A 10,456-nucleotide genomic window follows, 5' to 3' on the forward strand; every position below is an offset into this window, starting at 1 on the left:
AGGGGTCAGTTGATTAATAGAAGACTAGTTCCTGTGTCACTCACTCACTTTCTCGACTCTAGCCCAGGCAAGCCCTGGCCTGGCCTCTTTCCTCACACTATTAACACGGACAATTAACACAACACTGGAACAGACCCAGACGAAAACTTGTTTAGAACACTTCCTCTCTGCTTCACCGGCACAAACATCTATTCTGGGTTTGGGCTGTTTTCCAAGTTGAGTTACATGACGGTAAACAAGTTTTTTTTGGTAAGTGAAATTTTAACTGGGTACTTCGCAAAACACAATTACGAACAAATATTTGAAGAAATGATTAAGTGGAAAAGTTAGAGACGTAAAGAATTACATGTGGTTATGAAAATGTTTTTCACTGAGCTCTGTTTATTCATTGGCATTTGGAAAGACCTGCTGGGACAGATTTCTGACTAGGAATATGCGTTTCCCGTAGATTTGAGGACTTTCTTATATAGACTATCAATAATTATCCATCTTATTTTAAGGATAAAAATGGAAAGTGAAAAGCTCAAGAAATCAATTTGCCAGCTTGAATTGGCTGAGAAATTCAGAATAATGTTCATGGCTGAAATTTGCAAAGTAAATCAACATAATAAGAAGAAGTAAATTAGCCCAGAATGACAAAACGAAAGGATGGTTCCCATGTAACCTCATAAATTTCCTGCTTGATGCATTTCGAGTCTCTGATTTCTAATAAAATTCTCATGAGAACATAGTAGTGCTCCATAAAAACTCCTGAACTCTCCCCATGAGAACCAGCTGGTTTATAAGGGCATGTGGGTTCATGGCTGTGGTTTATTTATTAAAAATTTCTCAGTAAATATATCATGGTCCACTGGATAGCGCCCCATGATTAGGGGGAGGCCATGTATCATTTCTGCTGTCCCCGAGTATGAAGAAAAACAAGAAGAAGCACGTTAGGAACTCTCTGGGCCAGAAAAAAACTGTAACTTTTTTTTTTCCCCTAAAGAAAGTTCTCTGTGAGCTGCTCCTTGCCATTACCTTTGGCCTTCCAAAAATCTGAATGTGCCTGGCCGGATGGTTGACAGTGAGCAGAATGGAGGCTTGGTGTCGTCCTCGTCCCTGCCATGGGGCATGCCCTCCTGGGGACACAGGGCAGGCAGAGGCTGCCACATGGCTATTGCAGATTTTGAGAGATTTCAAATGTCTCAGAGAAAAGACGTGTATTTACGTGCAGTCATGAAGATAATGCGTCCACAGCTTGCTCACCTCTCCCACCATGCCCACTGCCTACAAAAATAATGCTCACTAACACATCATGGTTTTAATCTGTGCCAAACGCTTGGGTAAAAGCTTTACGAGTCTCACCCCACTGGATTCTACACACAATCCTATAACATGGGCTGTTAGTATCACCCTCGTTTTAGAGACAGGGAAACTTCACACAGAAAGGTCACACACCTCACAAGGGACGGAGCAGGGACTCGAACACTGGACAGTAAACTGACTCAATGCTGATGCACTAACCATCAGACCAGACTTTGAGGGAGACCCACCCAAGGAGGATGGCGTGAACCCCGGAGACTTTCAAGGTTTTATCCTACTCATCCAAGAGCCTCTGCAAACAAACTCACTGGTTTAGTTCTACATTTGCAAAGCACTGGTAATGAGTGTAAAACTGTGCTGACTTGTTCACAGATGGGCCGCATGGGATCCTCACGGCAACACTATGAAGGAGACGAGCCCTCTGCCTTTTGTGCCACTGTCTTTCACTGGACTCTAGTACCTAAGAGCTGGACCTCATGTTGCCAGCACTGGGCAAAGGGCCTGGAACATATAGGTGCTCAATTAAAACATTTCGATGGATAAGAATAGGTTTTGGTCCATGGCTGAGAAGAGCATAATTAAAAAAAAATTTTAATAGACTTTATTTTTTTAGAGCAGCTTTAGATTCACAGCAAAATTGAGGAGAAAGTACAGAGATTTCCCATATACTCCCTGCCCCCCACACAAGCACAGCTTCCCCCACTATCAACATCCCCATCAGATGGTACATTTGTTACAACTGATGAACCTACATGGACACATCATCATCTCCCAGAGTCCACAGTCCACATTAGGGGTCATTCTTGGTGTTGTACATTCTATGGGTTTAGACAAATGTATAATGACGCATCCACCACTATAGTATCATAAAGAATTGTTTCACTGCCCTAAAAATCCTCTGTGCTCCACCTATTCATCCCTCCCCCAACTCATGGCAACCACTGATCTTTTTACTGTCTCCATAGTTTTGCCTTTTCCAGAATGTTGTATAGTTGGAATCACACAGTGTGTAGCCTTTTCAGATTGGCTTCTTTTACTTAGTCATATGCATTTAAGGCTCCTCCACAATTTTCATGTCTGAGAAGAGCATAATTTTCACTTCATGGACATGAAAAGCACTTTCTAGATCCATAGAATTTAGACTGAACACAGAAGCTAGGGACATGATAGAACTGGTGGTACGTTCCGGAGTTCACTGTCCCTGAAGAGACATAGAAAACGACTTTTTCTTTTCTTAATGACAATAGCAATGGGAGCCTGATTCACGGGTCCCCGTAATAAAACATCAGCCCGTTTGACCCTGTTGTATAAAACGCGGGCAAGGATTTTGTCCAGTCTCATGAATGAGCATGCTTAGCTTCACGAATAAGTCACTTGCTGGATATTTCATAACTGCTGACTTCAAATATAAGGGCACTTGGTATTGACAATGGAAACTCATATTTTCCTTTTATAGAAAATAGATAACTGTATTTGAACACCTAATTGTCTCAATAAACCCTTAAGCACATGACTTCAAAAAGGCAGGTCATCAACTTGCTGGGAAAATGCAGAAAGTACTCAGGTGTCAAGCCTTTCACCAGCCCGTGTATGGTCCACATGGGGTGTTTGTGTGTATGACTGAAAGCAATGAATTGAGAAGCAACCAACCAAGCTTAGACTGAAAAGATCAAGAGTGGAGCAGTCACTAGAGAACAGCGACTCAGGCAGTGTGCACCTCTGTGCGAGGCGGCAGCATGCTGATGGAGGGACAAGGGCGCCACCTACCGAGCCCGCCCTGCCCTGCATGTGTGGAAAGCGTGCGCCTTCAGCAGGGAGCCAAGTGCACAGCTTGAGATAACAGCTTCAAGTACCCTGTGGGTCGCTTCACTGCCCAGGGTGGGGAATTACATGAGATTACAATAGCAATAGCTCTTAAAGCAAAACATGAATGTGAAATATGCTTCACTCCATAACATATGAGTATTCAAATAGCCCCCCACAAAATGTCCTTGTTATGAGAGTGAACAAGACCTGATAGCTGCCTAACGCGTTAACACGTCAGTGTGATGTTGATCTCTACACAGACGGGCTTTTTGCAGCTCAGAATTACGGCTAAATATTATCATGAATTAAGAGAGAGAAGGAAGCAATTGGCCATTCATTTTAAACCCAAGTCAAAACTAAGCCAGATTAAGCTTTTAGCTGACATTTATTTTAAAAAAATGACTCGAAATCCTGAAAGTTTTTATAACCTTACAAAATTCAACTTGGACCTTTGTCCACCTAACTCCATCACTCAGATTAATCACATTACTTCCTGACTGCTGGGAAAAAAATATACCGACCTCCACATTCTTAAGACGTTTAGAATGGAAAGTGGAGTCTGAATATCTGAGTAGAATTTTCTCGTTATCATTCACTTTGCAATGTGATTTAAAGCAAACACGTGATCCGCAACCACAATAGATCCCTTTCCCTTCACTATTCCTAGATGGTCTAGGGACAAGAAGGGGACACAGGGACCTAACATTTTTGAAATTCCTGTTTTGTTTATTGATTGTTTCATAAGGGCCATTTTATCACCGTGTGAACCTACAAGGCCTGAGAAGGGTTTCTGCCCAACCACACGGACTCCATAGATGAGGTTTGCCCCTCTTGTCATTTAAGGTCACAAGATCATGGCAAGATGACCCAAAATGATTTTACAGGTTTGAAGCAATTCCTGTAAAACTCTTTAGTAAAAACAAGCTTAAGCCTCCATCAAGATCCTGTATGCATTTGCTTTGGGATGATTCAGTATCCAGAACAGAGGGCGGAGGTGTCTCCCTTCTTCCATGGTCTCAGGAAACGGTAGGCCCCCGACCACACAGGATGACTCTCAGACTCCACTCTCTGGAGGGCACCTGGGATGTCAGCTTGAGGGCTGGGAAGGATGAGCAGAAGGACCCTGTCCCTGGGGTAAGACAGTTCATACCCACTGCTTCTGTGGCCACACACAGGAATTCTGCAATCTAGCCAGACCAACTAGTAGTATCCTTGATTTATGGAAGAGGAAACTGAGGCTCAGAAAGATGAAGTGATTTATGTACAGTCACAGAATTAGCTAGAAAAAGAGACAGAAGAGAACCCAGGCCTAATCTCCCACACTCATCTCCCCACCGCATTACTTCCTTCAAAGGTATAGGGAGCCCAAAGCTCATTTCTTCTGTGGTTGACTGAACTTCAGGTACAAGAAAAAAAAAAAGCAAATCTCTGTTCTTTTATCAAATGGTCCTTCTTTTAAAGTAAATTAAAGACAAAGTGTTGCATTTAAACCCAAAATTTTCTGGTTGGAGTGACATCCTTAATTGACCTTGGTTGGTTGGTTGGTTGGCTGTTGTTGGTGTTCTTAGTTTCAGATTAAAGAACAGACTAAGAACAAAAATCCATATTGTTTATTTGATTCCCAACCTCATCTTCCCCCTCTGTCCCTTCTCCCACTCCTAGCCTGGCCAATTTGTAAACAAATCCCCAAAGGACTGAAAACCTGTCCATGGTTTACTCCAGCTGGAAAGAATTGTGTTCCACCAAGATTTAGCTCCATTTATAATGGAAACCCTGACGACAATGTTGTAATTATAGTCTCACCATAATGAATGGATCTGTGTGGTCAAGTCAAGGATTTTTCCGTGGTATTTTTCCATGGGAGATTTGGTCCCAGAGAGATGTTAACTTAAAACCTGGATTATGGCTCTGACTTCAGAACAGGATCTCTCCTGATTTGGTACAGCTTAAAGTCAACGACTCTATTGACCTTGTGGTCATGCTTAGCATGCTTAGATTGATTTTTGCAAGATTGACGGGGGTGGGGGATGACAATTTGGTGGTGTAGGAGCTTATTTCAGGAAACTAGCATTGTCTCCCAGATTTTTAACCACCAAGTATTTTCTCTCCTCTCTGACCCAGTGGCTACATTAAACTAGAAAAACTGGACAGGGCCAACAGTATTTGTGTGGTCAGGCATCCCGACTGGCCTGGAACTATCTGCTTTTAGCCCGAAAATATCACCTCCCAGGAAACCGCCCAGTCCTGGGGACACCAGGATGGTCGGGTATCCCAAACAACATGGAAAGTAGAATCGGATTCAGGAGGACAGAAAAGTAACAGCCTATTTTAAAGAGAGCAACCAGACTGGGTTTTAAAGCAAAATCCTTTCTTGGTGCTTAAAAACCCTAAGTGTAATCAGCATTTAGCTTGAGAACTGATTCAGGAAATAGCCCAAAAGGAATTTAAAAATCTCATGCTTGGCATGGCAGAGTATAATACGAAAAACCAAACAGACCACTGCTCTGCCTAACAATTTCTTAGGTTAACCTACTGTCTGGTCTTCGGAGCCCAAGCAAAATGAGGCATTTCATGGGTGTTTAGGCCCTCCTAGGAGGCTGCTGCCCAGGGTCCCACTGCTTCAGACCTTTCCCTGGGCCCTGGACTGCTCTGCAGTTGCCTCTTCTCTCCGTGGGAAGAGGAAAAGGATGCAGGAAAGAAGTGACTCAGAGGCCGACTTTGGGAGCTGGGTTTCTTTTCTGGGCCTCACACAGTGCCCTACTCTGGGGGCCTGCTTTCTGGATCTTCTCTCAGGTTGCTCTGGTTGCCTTTCCAAGTGTTGTGAAAAACCCTGAATTTTAGGAATTGGTAGGCTGACTGGGGTTAAAAGAAAGGAAGGAATAGAGAATCAAAACCAAGGTGGAAATGGCCAACATCAGGCCCAAAACATGGGTCACAGAGCCCCTGACAATCCTGTGGAGTGGTGAGAAGAAATGTGTATCAAATCTCTTTTTTGCCTTATGAAAACAGACCCATCAGGATGTGAATATTAAACCCATCTCTGGAGTTAGAGGCTTCAGGATATGCATTGAATCTGTTTCTGGATTTACAAATCTAGAGCTCTTGGTAGATGTGCATTAACTCTCCCTGCTGTTTTAAATTCTATAGCCATGAAGTTCAGCACTACACGATGGAGAAACAGGACATGAGTGAAGTGGAGCCATTGACCAGTTCTGGTAGACTATCCTTCTACTCTTGCCCATGGAAGCTGGGCGTGGCCATGTGACTGGTTGAGGCCATGGAACGTGGGCAGGAGTGGCAGCACATCACGTTTCCCCCCGTCCCTCTGGGAATTTCTGACCAACATGTCCACTGCCCTCTCCCCCAGGATGTGGAGCACATGTGACTGTGACCTGCAGCCTGAAGAGGAGCCCCCTTAGATGATGTGCAACCCTGCTGAAAAATAATCACTCGTCCTTTTATGCCATTGAAGTGTTGTGCTGCTTGTTATGCACCCAAAGCTGACAAATGCACCTGCTTTTAAAGAAGGAGCTTAACCTAAGTATATCATATCTGATTCTTTTTCAGTTGTACCACTCTAGTATATTATGAAAGAGCTGCAAAAAGATGTCCAAAAGTTCTCTTCCTTCTAGGCTCCCTTCTGATGTTATAGGTGGGCAGAAGATGTAAAACTTCCATTTTCATTTTTCTGCTTCTTACCAGAAGTACCTGCAATGAATTACGTCCCTGTGCCTGCAAAGGCCATAGAAAGATTTTAACCAGCAGTTCAGATTTTAAGTAACTAGATACATAAAAATAAATTGCTTTATTTTCCTCTGCTTGAGGGATGAGGAAAATGACAAAAAGCAGACACATTTAAAATGGCCACAGCTTGGGGTGTTCCGTATAGAGGCTAAGCGCTCCACAGCTTGTGAACGATGTCCCACGGGCATCGCTGTGTGGTGACCGTGGTTTTTCTCAGCTCCCCCCAGACTGGCCTCTCCATGCTGAGCTGGTTATGGGAGCTGATTTTGGAGACAGCATTGAGAGCTCCATGTCCTCTGGCTTCCCGGTAGGTGTGGCCTGGCCTTGCCAGCATGAGAGCCGGGACAGCGCATTCATTTCCCTGGATCCCTCCTGCTGAGCCACTGCCCATTGGCATTGGTCCTTGCCAAGAGCACAGCACAGATCCCCTGGCCCAGCTGCAGCTAGAGCTCTCCCGGGTCTGATGGCAGCCCCCTCTCTTGCCCCCAAGGGTGTAACAGCAAGCTGGGGTGCTCCACCAGCCATCCCTCCTTGGTTTCTGTAACTCTACCCCACAATATTGCAAACACTCCCTTTGTTAGACTGTCAATTACCCCATGTGAGCGTGAGAGAGGCAGTCACATTCTGAGTTGCCAGAGTCCTCTGCTGAAAAGGGAGGGGGGTGTGCAATCGTTTTGCAAAGATCCACTTCCAAAATGGTTATCCAGAAGCTTTGCTTGTGAGAAGTAAAATCCTTAGTCAGAAATCAGAAAAACCTAGACATTCAGTGCCACTTAAGGGGTGTTTACTGAGTGTTTGCCACAGCCATCCATCAGGCCAGGCCTCACCAGGGCAAAGTGCTGAAGAAAATAGCCTGTCACAAGGAGTGCACAACGTTACAGAAACATCTATGGAAATCAGACCTGATTCCCTGCAGGTCCCGGAGAGCCAGGGTTTGCCTGCTTTTGGTGGAAATGGCAATGAAGGGAATGTGTATATGGTCTGTAGTGCTTAGGGAGACCAGAGGCCTTTTGCTGCTTCCTGTGTAGCTTCACAGGAGAAGAGGGAAGTGGGGGAGCCTTAAAAAAGTAGGTGTGACAGCAGATACAGGATAAATGCCCTTAGAGTGAATACCGTGGGAGCAACACATTTCAAAGTTCTGGGTGATGGCCACTCCCTGAAGAAGTAGCGTCAATAGACTAGATCCAACATGTAACACAGCCTAACAAACAGCAGTCAAGCTATGATTAATATTCTGAGGGAGAAAAGAGCAGCCCCTGACATTGGGAGCTCGTCTGATGCCCACAGGCAGGCTACGTGTTCTGTTGGCCACAAATGACCACACAGAATATCAGCTTCAGATGAGGCCACGTGGAGACCTAATAGATATGACAAAACCCGTGTCACTGGACAACCTTCAAAACACCGCCCCCTTCCAGTTCAGTGGGTAACACTGCTGCTTTCCCAATTACAGCTTCCTTCTCGCTCTCGTCTGCCCTCTCCGCAGATGAGATTTATTGTGATATCCAGTCATAGGATTGCACCCAGTCCAGAGTGAGCCCCCGCTTCCTTGGGCCCTCTCCAAATCCACCCAACCAAAGCCCAAATCCTCTATGTCCTAATACTCTCTTACTGAGATGCCTCTCGGGGGGTGCATTCTCCCTTGCTGCGATGAGTCATAGACCCAACTGGTTCAACTCCAGGTGGTTCCTGGTGGTCTTTGCCTGGAGGGCATTGGCACTGCCATCTCCAAATGTCATACTTGTGCTCCATGAGTTCTGGCCACAAAGATTCAGACAAGTAATGTAGCAATATAGAACGCTCTGTCCAATAACTGTTTTTCCCAAGGTAGGCGTGAGCATTCAGTCCTTGATGAGCCTGCCTTGTAGAGGGGAAAGGCCAGACGTCCTGGCTCACAGAAGCCCCTCTCCTGTCCTGGGCAGGGTCACTGATGCTGCTCTCCACATCCTCCTGACAAAGATTCTCTCCTTGACCAAATGCTACTTAGTCTCCTCTGAACTTTTCACTAGGTCTATTTCCACGTTCCTGTCTGCATTGTCCAATTTTAGCAGGAATCCTGCTAAGTGAATCTCCTACCCTCAATATTTGATCACCTTCTTTATTTGGTCAAATCTCTCACCCCCCACCAACCCCCGGTGGATGTGTGACCACCTGGCCTGCCTTTAGCAAGACTCCCAGTAAGTTGATTTAGCCAGAAACCCCCCTTGCCCCTGAGGTTTCCTCTTTTCCACCCACTGACCCCACCCTGCTCCCTGGCTGTAAATCCCCATTTGTCCCTGCGGTATCCGGAATTGAGCCCAGTTCAGTATCAAAGTCTCTTTTCCTCTATTGCAATAGTCCTCAATAAAATTGTTTTTTTACTGTTTTAACTCCTGTCCAGCTCTGTTTTTTCTTTGACTCTCCTTCCACCAGGCAGAGAGCTGAGGTCTCCTGGGGTGAAGTGTCATGGATATCCATGGGCCGGATATTCTAGATCACTCAGAAACCTGACTGGTAAGGACTCCGGGAGGGCAGGGAGGCTGACGTGCTCATCTTCAGATCCCTCTCAAAGTCCTGGTTTTCATTCTCTGGTTCTCTTCTTCTCCTCAAGGGAGGAAAACTCCCCAGAACAGACATTAAAGTCCCCCACCTGTGGCCCCCACTCACTCTCGCACAGAGCCATCGGGTCAGGACCCAAAAGATCACTTTGAGCTGAATTTTCTAGTCCTTGAATTCCCTTCATGGTCTCTTTGTTAAGGGGCTGTCCAGGCTTTATCTGAGCACCTCCAGTGAGTGTAACCCCCTTGCCACCTGAGAGGGCCTGTCTACCTCTGGATAATTCTGCCTTAAAGACCCCACGTTGAGCCCTAGTGTGTTTCTCCAGGTGTGCATCAGCCCTGCAGGAAGAATACCAAGTCCCTACTCACAGGACGCCCTCGTCCCTGAAGACGGCAGCCGTGTGAACCTGCTGAGTGAAACTGCTGTGGGTTCCTGCAGCCACCTCTCAGGGTGGACTCGATAAGGCTACTGACTCGCTTCCCTGCTGAGCATGTACTGAATTTCCTCGCGTGCAGCTTTGTGATCCTAGTGACTAGCATTCAGTAGATACTCAATAAGCACTTTTTAGAATTGTGTCCATTTATTAGTCTTCTCTAACAAATATACGTATATTTTCTGATTGTTTTCATCATCTGGGGATATGCTTTCTGGAGGCGTGAAATGAAGAGGCCATTTGAGAGGCCCAGTCTGGTCTGTAGGCCCCTTAACAACAAGTCCATGCCTTGGTTTCTATCTGCTTAGTGCCTGCTGTATACTCAATACATATTTCTTAAATCAGTGAATGAAGAGGATTTCTAGCCTTCTAGCCTGTTCAAGGGCTGGAAAGTTTGAAAAAAATGAGCAGATTCCCTGTATCCCACTCTACCCTCCCCCATGACACAAAGGCCCTTCTAACAGGATATGTACTGTTATGGACTGAACTGTGTCCCCTTGAAGCTCTAATTCCTGACGTCATGGTATTTGGACGGGGGGCCTTTGGGACGTGATTAGGTTTAGATGAGGACATGAGGGTGGGGCCCTTATGATGGGATTGGTGCCCTTATAAGAAGAGACTCCAGAGAGCTTT

The sequence above is a fragment of the Diceros bicornis genome, chromosome 29 (assembly GCF_020826845.1).
Source record: "Diceros bicornis minor isolate mBicDic1 chromosome 29, mDicBic1.mat.cur, whole genome shotgun sequence".
Taxonomy (NCBI): Eukaryota; Metazoa; Chordata; class Mammalia; order Perissodactyla; family Rhinocerotidae; genus Diceros; species Diceros bicornis.